General features: G+C 50.3%; 1 long non-coding RNA gene across 1 annotated transcript; it reads right to left on the bottom strand.

The window, feature by feature from the left end:
* Positions 1-15,691: 15,691 nt before the first annotated feature.
* Positions 15,692-16,090, bottom strand: LOC140680686 (uncharacterized). The gene is made up of 2 exons (XR_012052053.1): positions 15,976-16,090; positions 15,692-15,883 (listed from the first exon to the last, which is right to left on the bottom strand). It is a non-coding gene; the product is annotated as an uncharacterized lncRNA (long non-coding RNA).
* Between the last annotated feature and the right edge of the window lie 3,524 nt (positions 16,091-19,614).

Here is a 19,614-nt window from a genome sequence, read left to right as displayed (position 1 = left end):
AGATATGTTTTTGTCCATGAAAGTGAGAATTTGGGTTGAATAGCATGACTGAAAATCAGAGTGCTAGAGGCACAGAGTAGCTGGGGTTGGAAAGGACATTAAAGACATCCCATTGCACCCTGCTGGGGACAGGGACACTTTCCACAGCCCAGGCTGCTCCTGGATGAAAGGAACCAACGGGATCATCCAGCTTTGGCTGCTGGGTTTGTTTCACCTTTCAAAACCAGCCCAGAAATAGAGAGCTGGACTAAAAATAGGCCATGGCTGGGTCTGGCAGACACTGTGCACGAGGAGCTCGTGGGTTTGTGTTCCAGTGGAAGCTGGTTTGGGTTGGAACGACATTCCCTGTGTCAGAGATGTGGGATTTTGTTCCTATTTACACACTACCCCTGTCAGACCATCCCACAGAACTCCTTCTGGGAGAGTGGCTCAGCTAACCACAGGGAAATCCAACATTTCCTCAAAGGAAGAGCCACAAACCCACAAAATAAGTGACTTATTAAGATTATCCTTTAACTGAATGCACTGCCCTCAGAGGATAGGAATCCTCTGAGGGATTTGGGGATGATTTAGGGCAGATTTAGGGATGCTGCCATCCATCCTGACCATTCCTGTGGCACAGGAATTGCTGTGCTGGGCACATGGCACAGGATGGTGGCAGTGGGACTCTCCTCCCCCCAGAGCTGGCAAAAATCTGACCCAGCCTAACACAGAGCAGGCCAGGCTTTGTTGTTGGGTGTTTCTGTGCACACAGCTCTGAGCATATCCTAAACATCCCAAAACTCCAGCTGTGACCAGGCCCTCCAGCCCTTCTGTTGATTCCATGAGTGGGAGCTTTTCCTGTGGACACAACTGACTCCAGCGTGTTGCAAGCAAATCCTGCAGAATTATTTCATTTCTCCCAGAGCCCCAACACATTTTTATAGCCAGAAATTGCAAGACCACAATAAGGAACATGCCCTCAAATTATCTTGCAGCACTCAGCATCAGCTGTATCAGGTTAACAACGCCTGAGCCAATTCCAACCCAACATTTTGGGGATCAAGTGTCCAAAATTTGTGCAGCACAGCGATGAAGGCTCGCTCACACGGGCTGGGATTTTGTCCAAGCGTTTAAGGGTGATTTAATTTAATTGTGAATGATGCAATAGACATATGGCTGGGAAGCTATATGCCAGGAAACATGTTTTCTATAAGTATTTTAGCAGGCAGATGGCACACAATGGTTTTGGTGCAGTCATTTCCTCACCTCTTAGAAGTTACTATTTCGGACAGATGAAATAATCCCATTCCCACCATCGTCCCAAGGCAGCAGCACTGCTGGCCCAGAGGATGTGCAGTGTTTGAGGGCTATTTCTGTGCAAAAGCACATCAAATAAATCAGCCTTACACCCACCTCCCCTTTGCCACTCACACCTTTCAAAGCATTTTAATAATTTTCCCACTTAAACTGTAGTGAGCAATAACTCTCCACAGCACTTCCAGAGGCACGTGGAGGCACTTGGAGCAGGGCCACAGCACGGGGAAACCCCAAAAGACACAAATTCTGCATCCCAGCCCTCAACCCTCAGCAGACTGCCCCAGTTTCTGCACCAGAGTGTCCTGAAGAGCCCTGGGAGTGCTAAAAGGTTCTGAAAGCTCATCCTGAATCCTTTTTTTCTCCTCCAGGCATTCCCAGGACTTCAGTGAGAGCCTTTCCCCCCACAGCACCAAAAGCACAATTTGAGGGGGTTTTGGGGTGAGTTTCAGGGCTGTTGATGCATTTTCTTGTGCCCTCAGCTGAGTTTTTGCAGTGCTGATGAGGAGATAGCATCTCCACAGACCTCCTTCTTCCCGTCCCAAATCCAGGAGGGATTCCTTCCCAGGACAACAAAGGGCTTTATTTAGCTCTGGAGCTGGGGCAGCCTCGCTGGTTTCCTGCCTCTGCTGCTCCAACTCTTTCCAGGTCACTGCAGTGGCTCCGGCCGAGCATCTCTCACCTCCGTGCCCATCCTGTGCCAGAATTCCATTTTCCCACCCAAAAGCATCCCCTCCCTGCAGGCTGCAGGTGTTTTTCCAGGCAATTCCTCCTGACCTGCTGCAGGAGAATATTCCCCAGGGGAAGGGTTGCGTGGAAAAAGGCTCAAGTGGTGCCTGGATTTGCAGCCTGCCCCTGCAGTGGGGTTAAAGCGCTGCCAATGGAGGCAGAAAATGAGAATTGCCTTCCCTCCATCCCACAGCAGCCTCAGAGTGAAAGTCCCAGCCATAAAACTCACCAGCAGATGGTTTGCCTGGCTGCAGTCGTGTGTGCACCGAGTATTTGCTTTATTATTTGAAGATATTGATTTTAGCAGAATGATCATCCTGAGCAATTTGTTTTAATAGACCACTTTTATTAACAGTGTGTTAGACTTGCAGCAGCCATGAATCTTTCTTATTTTTTTTAAGATTTCCAAGTGCTTTTTGGAATAAAATGTATGATCTGAAGAGCTGAAGTCTGAGATTCTGAAGGGTTTTTTTTTCAGCTGTTTTCTCTTGGAGAAATGATTCTGCTCTGTGTAAGTGGCTGAGTAGTAGCTGTGCAAGAGGGTGATAAATAGCAGAACACAGTTAAATGCAGTTGGAAGGGTTGTGAAGAGGCAAGAGTGTGCTCAAGTTAAAAAATAGAGAAAAAATACATAAGCCTTATATATGTATGGATTTTAATTCTAAAATCAGTATTTCAATTGCTATCTCACCCCTGGAAGTGTCCAAAGCCAGGTTGGACAGGGCTTGGAGACACCTGAGAGAATGGAAGATGTCCCTGCCCATGGCAGGAGTGGAGCTGGAGGATTTTCAAGGTTCCTTCCAACCCAAAGCAGCCTGGAATTTGATGATAATCTCTTGGGAAGAGTAAATGAGTGAATGATCCATCTCTGCAGGGTGCAGCTGTACCCCTGTGTGCCACCAGATGCACCAAGTGTGATTTTAGGCAGCTACTCTCTGTGTGTTGAGGTACCAAGCCACCCTCCAAATCTGATTTTTTTTAAATTTTATTTTTCTGGATATTTCCCCATTAGTTTGAATGTTCCAAAATGAGTTGAATATCCCAGGAGCAAGAAGGAGCTGCAGGAACGTGAGAGGGCAGAGAGGAGAGGACAGAGCTGGACATTCCTGTCCCCATCTGTCAGAGCCTCCGATGATGTCAGATTCTCGTTAACCTGATTTCATTGATTGCTTTCCCCTCCAAAATGTTTAACTATAATAAACAGCAGCACCATGAAACACTGATAAAAATCATTAAAGCATAAGTCTGGTAATTCAGGGCGAAGATTGGCTCTTCCATCCAGGTGTACAGCCTGCTAATTGCAATTTATTTCTCCGTTTTTGGGTGTCATAGGAACATGTGAGCTGGATTCATGGCTGGGGCATGAAGTCCATCTTGTGGATGCTCCAAGTGAGCAGAGTCTGAGATGGATGAGATGTTTAATTTAAAATTTAATTCTGAATAAACACTCTTTGCAATGCTGCTCATTCTAAATGCAATTATGGAATTGTGGAACTGTTTAATTGGAAAAGAGCTTTGAGATCAACATTCCCCAGCACTGCCTATCCCAGCCATGGCCTCAAGTGCCACATCCACACACCTTTTAAATCCCTCCAGGGATGGAGACTCCACCCCGGTTGTCTTTTCCAATTCTTGACCAACCTTTTGGTGAAAAAATGCCTCCTCTAGGCTGCTTTTCTGTGTTTTATTTATTGTCTTTACAAATATACTTCAAACACAGCCACCTGATGGGTCTCCTTGTTGATCCCAAGTCTCCACTTGCCAGAAGCCTGGCTGGCTCCTGCTGGGCATCCCCTGTGCCCAGGGAATTGGGGAAAGAAAGTCTCACTTCCATTGTGAAACAAAGGCAATTCCCCTCCAGCTGTAATTCATGCAAAGAAAGCACAGCCTTAAAAAACAAACAAACAAAAAACAACAAAAAAACCAACTTTGGTGGTGTTTCTGAGAGAGAAACCAAAAGTGTAATTAGGAAATAAAGGGATGGCTTTGAGTAAATAGCAGCTGAGTGCCAGGAGCTCCTGGAGCAGCAGAGGGGATGGAAACCCAGCAGAGAGGGGATGGAAACCCAGCAGAGAGGGGATGCAAACCCAGCAAAAATGGGGCTGCACAGGGCTCTGGGCCCCACCCCAGCAATTGCTGCTGCTGAAGTGCTGCTCCTTCCTACCTGGGAAATGAGGTCCCAGAGGGACGAGACTTTCCAGTGTTCAAAGAAGGATTTGTTCAAATGCAGGGACGGAGCATCCTCGGTCATTACCGACTCCTGCTGCTCTGACCCACTGCTCTGCACACCCACACCGCCTCCCAAACCTCCTTTAGTCTGGGGCTTGAAGTCCTGTCCTTGCTCTTAAAGGGATAAATAGAAAAGAAACAGGAATCTAAGAGCCACTTCTTTGGTTTGTCTCCTGAAGGGAAGGATGTGACAGCAAAACTATTTTAACTGCAGTGCCAGATGACCTGAAAAAATGACAGGGCTCTGCCAGCAGTTACGAGTCACAGCTAAATTCAGACACCACTTATTTATTGATGTGTTTGTACAATAGGAGTGGCTGGGAAGGCTGCAGACTCCCAGGTACCTTCTGATGGCTCATAATAAGCGCAGACAACACAGACCCGTGGTGAATAATAGAACAAAAAGCTCCCGGGATGGCTGGGAATCAAAGCGCATATGGAAGTAGATGGTATCCACTGAAACCTCCTGGGAAGGGGAGTGAGGGGCAGCTCGGGAGGAGTGGGACTCACAGGAGGGTCTCACTCAGTGGGAACATCCCACAGAATTAGCATTTAAAGTCACTGTGCTGTTTTACCCCACAAATCACGCACGGCGTGTCTCACGCAGTGCTGCCCACAGGCTCTGACTGAAGGAGCACTGAGAGGGGGTTTGGGTGGAATATTGGGAATAAATCCTTCCCTGTGAGGGTGGGCAGGCCCTGGCACAGGGTGCCCCATCCCTGGCAGTGCCCAGGGCCAGCTTGGACAGGGCTTGGAGCAGCCTGGGACAGTGGAAGGTGTGGGATGGGGTGGGCTGGGATGAGTTTTAATGTCCTTTCCCACCAGGCCATTCTATAACTCTGTGAATCCATGGCTCCATGAAAAGGCATCCAAATTGTGGGGACCATCCCAAACTTTTCTTCTCAGTCTTGTGGTGCAAAAATAGATGAGCAGCTGGGAGGGTTTCAGTTCCAGGAGGAGCTTTCCTGGCCCAGCCCCAGTGTCCCCTCCATGCCCAGGGTGGCACCTGGGTGGCCACAGCAGGGTCACGAGTGCTGCTCAGTGTGGCTTTGGTGGGACTGAGGGAATCCACACGGGGAGTTAGGGATGAGGAATGCTCTGAGCTGAATGTTTTTTCCACCTAAAAGGACTTTCCCTTCCCTCCTGTGGGACACAGCTCCCCCCAGCCCATCTGTTATCTCGGGGAGGGTTGGTGATGGGAGGTGATGCTGCATCATTTGCAGAAAGCTCTGGGGTGGCAAAGGCCACACGATCGATGTGGGCAGGTTCAGGCTCCACCACTGAGCAGGAATGCTTCAGAGAGAGCCTTGGAAATGCAGAGCCCGTCCTGGGACCTCTCCCGGCCTGTTTCGGATTAATTGTTACAGGTTTGCAGGTCTGTTTGTATGGAGGAAAGGAGGTTTGTTTGCTTTTCCTCCCCCTGGAGTTTAACCATCATCTTTTCTCATTAGGAAGGTGGCAGGAGGTCAATAGAGGCTCCTGCCTGGGCGAGACTTCTCTGTAATTTGGAAGGGAAATTTCCAGAGCTGCAGTGCCCGGGGCACCTTGCACAGAGTGTTTGAGAGGAACTCTGGCCCACACAAGCCCTTCCCCAGACCAGCTCCTTGTTAAACACAAAAGCTTTACAATTACCCGGGAATACGGGATAATTGTGGCTCTGCTGCTCTCCAGGATCAGCTGCTGCCTCCCTGCTTGTGGAATTTTATTGCCAAGCCAGGAACAAAGGACAGCAAACCTCCCCAGGCAGGGTTTGTCAGCCTGTCCTGCCCAGAGCACAGGTCGAGAGCTGCTCCCCTCCCTCTGCTTCCTCCTCCTCCTCATCGCTCTTTCTGCTTTTTGATTCCCTTAATTATTTTGGAATCTGGAGAATAATCCACCGTCAAATCCTGCAGAACAAATTGAACGTCAGGTTTCCAAGCCCTCCCGATAAAGCAGATGGCATCACAGGCCCGTGAATCTCCTCCCAGCTTCCAGGGCATCCAAGGGCTGACAGATTATCCATTAAGGGGCAGATGAATCCTGAGCTGCACAACCAGAGGGAAGGAAAAGACAGGCTTTTGTCTCCCAAACAGGGAAGAGGAAGATGCTGGTGTGGAGAGGGGCAGCTCCAGCCGTGAGGAGCCCAAGCCTGGGTGTGCTTCAGCCCCCCAGGGGCCAGGAGAAGAAAAATAACTTTCTACTGGGCAAGGCAGGGCGGATTATTGCACCTCCTGGTTATTTCTCTCCTTTTTCCAGCAGGGCCCAGCCTTCCCATGGATCCTCTCCCATTCTTTTCCCTGCTGGCCATTTTAGCCAACCCTCTTTGTCCCAACAGCGGCCACCCCACAGCCAAGTGAAGGATTTTTGGTGCTCCATGAGCAGGCAGGGTCCCCCCAGTGCAGCATCAATGCCATCCCCTCCCCTCCCTGCCACTGATTTGCTTGGCAGGTGTGAAATATTAATTGCCTCGCATGGGAGCTTGGCTCACTGTCTGTCGCGTTTGACTGAAATATCATTCTCTGCTGCAAATATAATTACTGGGGGTCTGGATTTTAAAAATAGCCTCTCGCCTGTCTGTTAATTAGGAGCCACGCTTTGCTACACAACGAGATATTTTGGTTAATTATAAAAGAGAAAAGGACAAATTTGTCACGTCTTTTGTTTTCGTTCCGCCGCGGCTCCAGTGACGGCGGAGGGGAGCTGTGATGGAGCTGCTCAGCCGACAGCACCAGATGTCCCCAAAACGGGGAGGGGGCCAGGGCTGCTGGGGTCTCACAGCTGAGGGGGTGCTGCTGCCTCCCCTCAGCGCAGAGGAGTTCCAACAAAGGCAGGAAAATTCAATCAGAGCACAGAGCTTCGCTCAAACCCTCCCCACGACGCTCAAGGAGCCTCATTCAAACCTGAGTTCTTCTTATTAAATGTTCAAAGTGCTGAGCTGAGGCAGCTCCAGTGCCCAGCAGAGCCTCTCCTGCCCATCCTTGGGCTGCCAGAGGTGACACAGGTGACACAGGTCCATCCTTCCCCCCACAGGTGACACAGGTGACACACGTCCCTCCTTCCCCCCATCCTTCTCAAACTGAGAAATTCCATCTTCTCCAGATTGCCCACACCACTCTTCACACCCATCCCTGGTTTCTTCCTTAAAAAGAGGAAAAAAAAATCCCTGTCCAGTGCAGAAGGAGGTGATGAGTTTGGGAATGGCAGGTGAAGGTGCTGGCAAACCTCCCCTGGTCCTGGTGTGCTAATTAATATGTTAATTACCCCCCAGGAGATTCAGGATCAATAGAGGTGCTGCATTCCTGCCAGGCAGCAGCACAGGGAGAGGGAAGGGCCCAGAGTGGCTTTGCTGGCCACGGGATCCCCAAGGAATCCCCAGTTCTTGGCCATGGGATCCCAAGGAATCCCCAATTCTTGGCTTGTGCCAGACACCAGGCACCATTCTGGTCAGGAAAACCCATTTTAACACATTGAAGTTGTGGAAATAACCAGATCACCCCAGGATTTTGGGGATATGCAGTGCCCTGAGGGCACAGGGAGGATGAGGAGGAGCCAACAAACCCTGGGAATTTATGGAAAACCACCTATTCACGGTGCCATGGATTCCCTCCTCTTTTCCCAAGTTTTAGTCCTGGGTGTATAAAGGATCAGCAGCTCTGCTTTGCCCTAAAATGCACTGATAGATTGTTTCCTAATTATTTATGTAATTATCCAGCATTTCAAAGAATCCATGATAACAGCTCAAATTGATGCAGTAAACAAGGATAATAATTATTCCAACAATATTGAATGGCTGTTCTGTCAAATAATCATTTCATATAGATGAAGAGGGAGTTCAGAAATAGCACCATAATTCATGATGCTTCCAGATTAATGTCACAAGAGTCCTCATCCCGTTCCTGGAGACAGGCAGAACTTTCTGTATGGAAAATTAAATATGTATACACAGAGCATATAGGAAGGTATCATACATCAAACTCCATAAGAAGCAATACAAAGAGAGGGGGGAAAAAAATCCACTTTTTTAGCCCGGAATGGTTTTGCAAGGATTTCACTGCTTCAGAGACTTCTGCAGGTATCAAAGTAATCAGGAATAGAAAATGTTGTCTCTAAAACAACAGCCTGGAGGGCATCTTTGGGCTCAAATTTCATTCCAAGTCTTCCCTCAGTAGTAAGTACTGGAAACATAATAATAATAATAATAATAATAATAATAATAATAATAATAATAATAATAATAATAATAGTTCCAAAAGAATACAGGAAAATCCCACAAAATGAACTGCAGCAAATCTGCACTTCCCTTCTCCTCCTGCTGATCCTTCAGGAACACTCAGAAAAGTGGCACAAATTTTATGTCCTTGTGATGAAGATTGGAAAATAAAGCCTGGTAAAAAACTGCCTGTGAATTATTGAAAGTGTAGCTCATTATAATGGGAGAAACGAACCTTTATTTTCAGTAAGTGACACAGGAGCAGAAAAATGTTGGGATAATGATGCTCAGGCAGAGCAATTATTTTTTTTTTGTGATAGAGAAGCATAAAGTTGCTCACTTTGGTTAGTGTCTGATTGGGGTTGTGGTGTGCCCAGCTTGGAGATCAATAAATCAGGAGGGTTCCTGGGGCAGGAGCTTCTCCCTGCTCAGAGCTGAGGTGCTGGGGCGGGTTCCTGGGGTGCTGCATCCTCACCCTGCATCCTCTGCCCAACCCCAATCTCTGACAGCCCCAGCTCCTCATTTCTCAACAATCTGACACAAACACCGTGAGCTTGGACAAAGCTCAGGGTTTGCACGTCCCACCCTTGGCCGTGTCCAAGCTGAGGGTGTGAGGCTCTTGGTGATGATCAGAACCAGCTGCTGCAGCAGAGAGGGGAATCTGGGGGCTCTTTTTTGGTACTAAAAAAGACAACAAAAACCTGCAGGGGCTCAGGCTGAGTGGCCGGAGCTGTGCTGGGCTCACCTTTCAGGGGGATCCTCCCCAGGGAGCAGGGGGGAAGAGCAGGGAGCTGTGGCACCTCTGCTCCTGCTCTTTTCCCAGCACTCCTCTCCCCTGGCTCTGTTTTGGTGACACTTCCCCCATAACCCGTGTCAGAGTGACGTGACATAACTTTTATCAAGGGGAAATTTAAGGCTTAAGTGCCTTTAAAATGCTGGCATCAGTCACCAGGCTGTGCTCGCTCTCTCTGAATATTACACCCATTATATGTAATTCTTTCTCCTCTTGGAGAAATATTAGCATGTACTTTTCTCCCCGTCAGTCATTTCTTTTGACCTTTGCACCAGCAGCTGCCTCCAAGAGGGTCACATTTATTCTGATGTGCCTCCCTGAGCCTCTGTGAGCAGCACCAGGGAGCCAGGTGGGAGCAGGATCCTCCTGCTTTCATCGGGAATGTTCCCTCCAGGGGATTTATCCCGGTTATTTCATGGTTTTCTTTCTGCCACAGCAGCAGCTGGTCCTTGCAGGGTTGTGGCTGTGCTCTGGGGGGCTCCCATCACATCTCCAAACTCCAGCCCTTGCTGGCCCTCATAGCCCAACTCCTGCACTGCAGAGCATCAGGGCAACTCAAAGGGCTGATCCACATCCCCTAAAGCGTTTTGGGGTGAGAACCATCCCCCTGAGTTCATAAGTTCCCACTGAATTTAACCCTTCTTTTCCAAATGAGGCAAAACCCCTTAAAGCTCAGAAGCAGGAAGATACAGAGCCTTGTCCCAGCCCCAGGTGACATTCTGAGGACGAGCTTTCAGATTTTAAAGCCAGTCCATTTGCAATCCCCTGCCTCTAGACGCAGATCAGGATTTTTATTCTTTGGTTTTGTTTACCACTTACCATTTGTTTACCATTTGTTGCTCTGCTCCAAATGCAGATCTGAGCTGCCAGCTGGGCTGGGAGGCCGGGACATCCCAGATCATTATTCCAAACCTTGTCCTCGGCTTCATCCCCGGCATCTCCCGAGCTGGAGAGGGCTGATGGCAGTGTCTGTGTGCCCGGGGCCAGGAGCACATTTGGGCATAAACAGGCAAAAGCTGGGCCAAACGATATCAGAAAGTGCTGTGCTAAAGCAAACTGATACCAACCCGATCTAAATCCAGCACTAGTCCCCACCCAGTGCAAATCCTTGGGATCCCTCCCAGGCCTGGCCAGCGCTTCTCTCCCACCCCGGCTCCAGGAGTGGTGCAATCAGGGGAAAACATCCAGGGAAAAACACCCAGGGAAAAACGTCCAGGGAAAAACATCCAGGGAAAAACATCCAGGGAAAAACCTCCAGGGAAAAACATCCAGGGAAAAACGTCCAGGGAAAAACATCCAGGGAAAAATGTCCAGGGAAAAACACCCAGGGAAAAACGTCCAGGGAAAAACAAACTCCGGGAAGCCACCAGATGGCAGCCGGAGCGGCGGGATGAGAGCATCCAGAGCACCTGCTGCATCTCCTGCACCTCCTGTACCCCCTGTGCCTCCTGCATTCCCTGTGCCTCCTGCATCCAGAGCACCTGCTGCATGTCCTGCACCTCCTGCGGCTCCTGTACCCCCTGTGCCTCCTGCATCCCCTGCACCTCCTGCATCCAGAGCGTCTGCTGCATCTTCTGCAATTCCTGCATCCTCAGCGCCTGCTGCACCCCCTGCATCCCCTGAGCCTCCTTTATCCCCTGCGCCTCCTGCATCCCCTGCATCCTGTGCCTTCTGCACCTCTCAATTCCTGCATCCTGGGTGCCTGCTGCACCCCCTGTGCCTCCTGCATCCCCAGTACCTCCTGCACCCCCTGTGCCTCCTGCATCCCCTGCCCACTTTCCTCCATCTTAGAACTCCTGACCCCCCTGTACAAAGTAAAACCCCCCTGTACAGGTGTTAAAACCCCCCTGTACAATACTAAAAAATTTTCCCCTCTAATTTGTGACTACTTTTACTATACCATCTAACCCTCTGTGACCGCTTGTTCCACCTTCAAAGTTGGTAACTCATTCCATGGCTCAAACTCAAGATCACAGCTGTTTTCAGCTGCTTGCCAGGGTCTAAAATGCTTCTGACCAAGGCCTGAAACCTCTGAAAATGTCTGAGGGACATTTTGAGTTCTGACAGGCGGCGGCCGGAGCCGTTCGTTCTAACGAGGCTCTTTTGGGCGCTGCTCCCGCGGCTCTGGGGCCGGAATTGTGGCAACAGATGCTGGGGGAGAGAAATTCCAGTCTGGGAGCTCTGGTCCTGCTCATTACAGCCTCTGTGAGGGGCCACTTGCACCCCAAAGCTGCTGTTTAATGAGCCTCGCTCAGCAGCCAGCATCAATTAATCCTCAAGCACCTCGGCTCGGGCTTGATAAATGCAAAGCCAGTGAGTTAAAGCAAAAATAAATGAAGAGCAAACCCTCCTGAAATCCTCCTCCGCAGCAACCCCGGGCTGTGCCATCGTGTGCTGTCCGTGTATCCCACACCCCACTCCCTGTCCCTGCAGTGTTTCAGGGGGTTTATCCCTGAAATACAGGGCGAGGAGGAGCTGAAAATCCCCCCAGAGTGGAACCAGGGACCTGTGCAGATGTGCTCAGAGCTCGGAGCAGCTGCGATCTGCCAAAGCGAGCGGAAAATGCGAGAGGATGTTTTACAGCCCCTGGCAGGGCACACGGGCCGGGCACACGCGTGGGCAGGGCTGGCCCCGGCCCCCAGGGCCCCTCGAGTCCTTGCAGGGTCAGAGCAGCGTTTTTGTGTGCTGGAAGGAGAGGATTTGCAGCTCTCAAATCCCCTCTGCCAAAGGCCGCTTTCATCCCCAGAGCAGTGAAAGGCAATTGAGGGGGACTGAGCCGAGCTTTGAGCCGCAGGGAGGCCATAAAGCACTAGAAAGTCTCCTTCCCTTCTAGGGCAGTGCTTTGCACACAGGTCAGGGATCCACCTGCACGTTTAACCCCTTTTTGAAGTGAGAACCCCTCGTTTCCAGGGCTCGGCAGAGGTGGGAGAGCTCAGTGCACTTCAGAGCTGTGCAGTGGATTTTTCTGCTCCAGGGTCGCCCTGCAGCTGAGCCGAGTTCACCGAAGGTGCCCCAGCTGCACAGGGGTGGCTGTGGCAGTGCCACCACGGTCAGGATCCCTGCTGGGGACAGCAGCTTCAGAGCTGAGGTGAAGCCACACACCTGGGAGCAGGTGGGGCTGGCAGCTGTCAGACACTCCCAGAGGTGCTCCAGGCATCTTCTGGCATTCTTCACCCCCCAGACCTGAATGTGTTCCCTGCTGTGGGTTATAAGAATTCACTCTTACACTCTAATTTAATGAGGTGTCTTAAATGTGGATTTAATCACGGCATTAAGGTAACGGTCACTGCGTTCCCACTGCAGAGTGCAAACATCTTTCCTGAGCAGACAGCTCTGCTGCATCCTTATTAATCCAAAAATCATCTCCGTATTAATCACTCCACAGATTATTACTCTACCCATATCCATTGCCAAGCTGCTAATCCTCCAGCTCGTGCTGGGGGCATTGGCTCCCCACCAGCAGCTCCTCCGCAGAGGGAGGGAGGGAATTCTGCCTTGTTCCAGAGGTGCAGCCTCGGGAGCGCCCCATTGCCCGGCTCCCCGCCAAAAGGCCGCCAATTCATTAGTGTGCGTGTGTAAATGAGGTGTTTGTTCGAGCCCTGCAATTAGCACTGCATTTCCCACACCCTCACCCTGCCCAGGCACACCCAGCTCCAGCAGCTCCTGCCCGCAGGGACCCAGGGGGTTACAGGGGATGGAGGGAGTTACAGCATCTCCTTAATTCCCAGCAGGGGAGGTGAATCCCATCCTTTTGCTCGCTCCCAGTCCTTCTGGAAGCATCCAGCCATGCTCCTGGGAAACATCCCAGCCCAGCCAGGCTCGCAGCATCCCCTGAGCTCCCTGCCAGGGTGGTTTGGAGCATCCCTGCTCCTTCATCTGCTCCTTCGTGCATTTGTTCCGCTTGCCTTGAGCCACGTCCCTCCCAGGACGGGTTTGGGCACGCTGCCCCGGCCTCGTCCAAGGCTGAGATGTTATTTGAGCACATAAAAAACACACACGAGGTCCCTGACCCGGGCTGTAAACCCCTGTACAGCCCGAGGCGATGCCTTTGTGGGGAGCTCAGAGGCAGCGCAGGTTCCCGCTGCAGAAATCAAATGAACGTCAAAAGAGTCCTAAAAAACGCGTGCGGGAGCGCCTCTCCCCTGAGAGCATCCCGACACTTCCCTTTGTGCGGCGGAAAAAAGGAACTTTTAAGCATTCCCATCTTCTCCTCAAAGCTCAGCCTAATTGAGTGCGAACAAAGGAGAAAACGCTTCTCCTCTGCAGGCAGGCGGCGGCTGGAGCGGAATGACAATGCCAGGCTGGGAGACACCCGGCAGCTCTGCCACCCACCAGCACCCAGCACAGGGCTCTGTGTGTGCACAGCCAGCTCCGTGTGTCCTGGTGGCTCCTGGAGAGCCACTGCCACCTCAGCACAGGGCTCTGTGTGTCCAGAGCCAGCTCTGGTGTGTCCTGGTGGCTCCTGGGTCTGTGTGTGCACAGCCAGCTCTGGCATGTCCTGGTGGCTCCTGGAGAGCCACTGCCACCTCAGCACAGGGGTCTGTGTGTGCACAGCCAGCTCTGACATGTCCTGGTGGCTCCTGGAGAGCCACTGCCACCTCAGCACGGGGGTCTGTGTGTCCAGAGCCAGCTCTGGCATCTCTGTCCAGCATCCCAGGCACCCCCGGCCATCTGCCACCCCTTTGACATGAGGGGTCCGTGTCTCCAGCCAGGATTAAGGAATGGATCCATCTCTGGTGTTTCTGCAGTGCTGAGGCTCTAAAATGGAATTAAATCTCCCAGCGCCCTGGCACAGGTGCCCAGAGCAGCCGGGGCTGCCCCTGCATCCCTGGCAGTGCCCAAGGCCAGGCTGGATGGGGTTTGGAGCAGCCTGGGACAGTGGAAGGTGTCCCTGCCATGGCAGGGGTGGCAGAGGATGAATTTTAAGATCATTTCCACCCCAACTCATTCTCTACCATTATTCCTGGTGCTCAGCCCACAGACAAGCCCATTCCCAGGAGCAATAAAGGCGAGCAGGCATCATAAAACTCCAGTAATCAAACGTGAAAAGAACAGCCCAATTCATTAATAGCCAGACAAGCTGATAGAGACATTCTTAATTATCAGATATTACCACGGAGTTCATTTTTACCTGAGTTGTTTAAGCCTGACCATCCTCCTTCCCTTTTCCTACACACGTTGCCCTGGGGCAGCATTGAACATTTGTAATTAGATTCCTTCACTGGAGTTAATTATGAGGTGACAATAAAGCCTGAGTGGTTCCCATTTTCCTAAGTGTAATTTGGGAGTAAAAACAACCCCTTTGTTTTGGCATCAATATTTGTAATTTTAAGTTTAACATGAACCTCGGGGTGTACTCTTGATCCAAATAGATAGAGACACGTTCATGTTGGATTATGCTGTACATCTATTTTATATTGTGTTTTATACTTTCACATTATTTTATATCCACTTGCCTGTGCAGACCTGTCAATATTCTGGAGCACAGACAAGACTTCTCTTCAGAAGGATCTCTAAATTAATTAATGAGTTTTCATCACGTCAATGTCAGACTGAGACAACATCGATATTTTGCAGATTCCAGGCTGACCTGGCAGCCAGGGTAATGTTTTATGTTTTATTATTATTACTTTTAAATTTTAATTAAATTATATTTTTTATAGCCCCAGCAGGTGAAGGGTCCCAAATGTCCCTTGGAAAGAGTCTGGAGTTGAGAGGGGGGGATTTAATGTGGGTTTTAGTGATCTGCTCCACTTTAAGCACTGAAGTGTCCAATAACACAGAATTAAATTTCCATAACAAATGAGTTGGCCACTTAAATATAGCCAGACCCTGCATAAATAAAGAGCAGGGTTTTTGTGGCCATTATTGCCAGTCTGAGATCACTGTCTGATTCCATACAATTCCATGTCACCCTCCAGCTAAGCACTCACAGAAGGGAAAAGATGCTGAAATTTAAACAGGTCAAAATTAATGCCACGACTGTATTTGATAATTGGAAGTGTCACCTCCATTAGCTCGCCCTGATAACCAGGCTGGAAAAGCCAGCACCAGGACGTCCAAAATCTGCTGCACAATCTGCAGAGTGACAGTGATTAAAACCAGGAGCCTCCCACACGCTCTGCAGGTGGAGCAGGAGCTGGCCAAGGGGGTGCAGGGGGTGGCAGGGACAAAGTGGGGGGTGAGGGGAAACTCCAGGATATTCTGCTGCTCTTTCAGTGCTGGCACCCCCAAACTTCTGTGGAAATTCCAAACCTGCTGTCCTGACTCTTTCTTCACTCCTCTGCCCTGGGTGTGGGGGTGATGGAGGGACCCAAGCCATCTGCATTTTATATAACCTTTATTAAGCACCACTTGACCTTGTCAGTGCCAATAAAGGCCCGTGAAGTGCACGCCAGATAAAATGTAATTTTTAATTGAGTATCCTTATTACATCTATTAACAAGGTGCAGATGAATACAAATGACCCCCACGGTCGATGCTGTCGATTCGTGTTGGAATTTCTTTCTCCTTTGCTGAGCTGAAGGAGTCAATAACCTCCCAAAGGGTCACAGGGAGTGGAGATTTTCCTGGCAGCTGCTGTCCTGCCTCCAGGCTCTGTCCCACAGTGCAGTGGCCATGAATAAGCCACTACAGGATCAGCATCACTGAAGGTAAAAACCAAAAATGCATTTCCCCCAGCCCTTAGGAAAGCTCTGAGAACCTTAGCTCCTATTTAATTCTTTAAATTTAGACTTACCTGAGGCACAGGTGAAAAACAGGAGGCTCCTTTTTTATTCCTTAATTCACAAATCATGTGAAAACTCCGCTCCACCTTGGGTGGCCACAGCACTGGAGTGGTTCCAGGGCTCCCAGCAGCAGAGCCATGGGAGGCTGGGGAGGTTAAAACCTGCTGGTTTCAAGTGGGAGACAGCAGGATGTGGCCAAACTGCTCCCCTGAGGTCCGTGTCAAGCCTTGGTCTCAGTTTGAAGGAAATAAGCTGGAATGGCCTGCCTGAGGAGCAGAGTGCTGCTCTGACATGATGGATTTGCATTCCCTTCAAACAGGAGCAGCTTCCCCTCTCCCCATCAGCCCTGCACTAAAACCAGAGGATTCAGAGTCAAAAACTCCATCCTGGGGCAACACTGAACTCCCTGCTGTGACCCACAGTGTGCCAGGCCTTCCCCTTCTTCCTTAGATTTATCCTTTTTAGTACCTAATTTGGAAAGGAAAAAAGAAAAACCACCCCTTGAGATCCTCCAGGAAAAGCAGTGAGACCTCTTGTTCCGTATCCACATGCTTCTTCTTTAATGCTTCCTTAAGGGTCTCCGTTTTTCTGTCACTTATCATCATCCAGAGTAATTTTGGGCTGTTAGAGAAAGTTCATTGCTGTAATTGCGACCATATTGGTCATTAAAGTTGACAGACAGCTGCTGGAGAAGTCACTCGCTGCTCCTGCTCCTCAGCAGATGCCTCTCAGCGTTTGCTGAGATGTTGGCTTGAATTTATGAAATGGAAGAGAAGCGTTTCCCCTCAAGGACTGAGCGTTTCAGCGAGGGGAAGGCACGAAGAACTCACCCAGGGCTTGTGTTTACAAGCAGGGTTTGCTGCTCCTGCTCCAGCTGGAGTGGAAAGAAGTGGAATTTCATGCAGGCCCTAAGGCTGCTCCTGCCTGCAGGTGTTGGGGACCCCCATCCCGGCTGTACCCCAATGTGGGAATCCAGAGCTTCCCTCTGGCTGCCCTGGGACCCTGGCAGGGGTCAGGAACCCCCCTGGACAGAGCCCCCAGAGACACTGGCTGTGATCTCTGTCCATGGAAAAGAGTTTTCAATCTTACAGGATCAATTACAAGCTCTGAGTGTTTGATATGAGTAATAATTAAGTGTGGCACAGGTGCAAAAGTGGAATTTTAGGATTCTAGATGAGGGGTCCAAAGGGGACAAGATGGAGGAATTGGGTGTGCCTTGTCCTTTTTCTCCTTCTTCATGCCCTCCATGTTTCACTGCGGTGTTGGCATTTTTCTGTTGGTTCAGGCTGGGGACACACTGTCCAACGTAGGTGACAGATATTGGCACGTTATTGTAAATCCAGCACAGGTAGTTTGTGGTATTTAATGTTTGTACCATCCCACTGAGGGCAGAGCCCCACACGCTGCCCTGCAGGACAGAGCTGCGGCAGGGCAGCAGAACATGTTAGAGATAAACAGAATAAACAACCCTGAAACCAGCACAGATGAATTATGGCTTCTGCTTTGGCAGCGGGGCTGACAGACAGAGACTTTCTACAGTCTGGGAATCATCAATACCACAGCCTCCATCACCCAGTTTCACCAGCCAGGGGTTATTTCCAGATATCCCATCCCTGGCAGTGCCCAAGGCTGGGTTGGGCAGGGTTGGGATGGTGGGAGGTGCCCATGGCAGGGGTGGCACTGGATAGGCTTTGAGGTCCCTGCAAACCCAAACCAGTCTGGGATCTCCACTCGCCCCTTTCTTGCTGCTGGGATTCAGTAAATAAATATTCCTCACACAATAAATGCCACACAGCACATGCTGGAAAACAAGGAGCCACTCAGGAGGGCTTTTTTAACCAGTAAACTTTATTTATATATAACAACAGTACAAAGTGAGTCCTTGGCTTGCAAAATAGGAGTGTTTCATATTTACAATAGGTACACAATAATATATTAGAATAATAACAAAACCCCCTTTTATTTCCTTGGAACATTTTTAAATACTTAAACTTTCTTACATTTTTTTTTCCACAACACTTGTAAAAACAACAAAAAACAGACAATCATCTTAAAAAAAAATATAATACAGAACTCCAGTGTGTCAAGTATAACGGGGAGGGGAGGAGCCAGAGAACGATACGGTGGAATGGGCACAGATACAAATCAATTCCTTGTTCCTGCCAATACACAAATCCCCTAAAAACGGCTGGGGGTTGTAAGGAGAAGGGGAAGAAGAAATCAGGATCCGTTCCATGGCTAATACCTCTACATTCTGTGACGTTTTTGGGGGGACTCCAGAAGTTTTAGTACCTGTACATTCCCTTCCCCTTGCTGCTTCTCCCAACGGCCCCCACGGTACCATCAGCACCAAAACTCAGCAGTAAGAGAAGGACATTTTTACTGCACTTCTGAAGCCATGAAATAACGTGGCAAAATCAGCTTTTTTCCCTCCCCACGGCTCCTCGTGATGGGAACGCCGGCTAGAGAAGCTGTTGCATAAACTTCCAAGCTTATTCCAAAGAGAGGTATTGAAAACCCCGAAGGAAAGGCCATACAGGAGATGCCCTGTTTGATCTGGCAGCCTCGGGAGGCCCGGGGAGTTTGGGGTATTTGGGATATTGTCCGTGCAACCGGATGGACCCTGCGGGCCTTTGAGCGCGTTCCTCAGCGCTGCAGGAAGGTCAATCTTTCCAGGGTTATATTCCACGGTTACAAAGGAAGGAGAGGGATGGGAAACACGAGGACAAAGGGGGATCTGAAAGAACAAGCACAGAGACACTGCCATGCCCACAGCACGGCCACAACACCGCTGGTGCCACCACAGCAAGGCGGGCACCGACACCCTGGAGGGACGGAGTGGCTTTTCCAGCATGGAGCAGCGGGGCTCTGCCAGCCTGCACTGCCCCACCCTTCCACCTCCCCATCTCTGACCCCAGCACGGCCCCAGCACCCCACAGAGCACCCCGGGGTGCAGGACACACACCACAGACCCCCAGGTTTCTTCCAGAAGGCACCGGGCACCACCCGCAGCTGGGGTTCTGGCCACTGCTCCATTGCCTGCCCAGAACAGGACCAGCACCCCAGTCTGGGGGTTTTTGGGGTGAAGGGGCTTTGCACAAAGTCTTCCAGACAGCCAAAACTGGTCCAAAGGCTCCCATCCTCTTCCCCTGCAAAACTAACCTGGCCAAACTGCTCTGAAGCTGCACATTTGGGGTTGCTCAGCTCAGCAGCTCCCCAGCAGCACACGGGCATCTCTTACTCTGATGGTTTCCCTACTGAATGTCTCATCAGGAAAACCAAACCATCCTGCCCATGCAGGTGGCCTCAGAGCTGTCCCCAGAGCTTTGCCCTCAGCCTCTGACCCGCTGGTCTCTGGTTTTGGGTCCAGGCTGGGTGTTTTCACCAAGGACGGGACTGTGCTCCGAGCTCTTCCTCCCACACAGCTCCCTGTACTATTGCCTTGCAGTTCCTGGTACAAATGTGGATCTGGAATAGGATGGCTGAAGCTCTGTGGCATTTTAATGCATCTTTGATGTCAGTTATTTACCCTCCTCAGAGCATTTTTTCTTCTCTCCAGGGCAGAGTCACACGTGAGCTCTCCCTGATGGCCCAGCTTATTCAAGTCAGTCTCTTTTAGTTTCATTTAGTTTGGGGAGCTGAGTCCCTGT

This window comes from Taeniopygia guttata, chromosome 26, assembly GCF_048771995.1.
Source record: "Taeniopygia guttata chromosome 26, bTaeGut7.mat, whole genome shotgun sequence".
Lineage (NCBI taxonomy): Eukaryota > Metazoa > Chordata > Aves > Passeriformes > Estrildidae > Taeniopygia > Taeniopygia guttata.
Note: the sequence above shows the minus strand (reverse complement) of the source record. Positions and strands in the feature narration are given on the sequence as shown.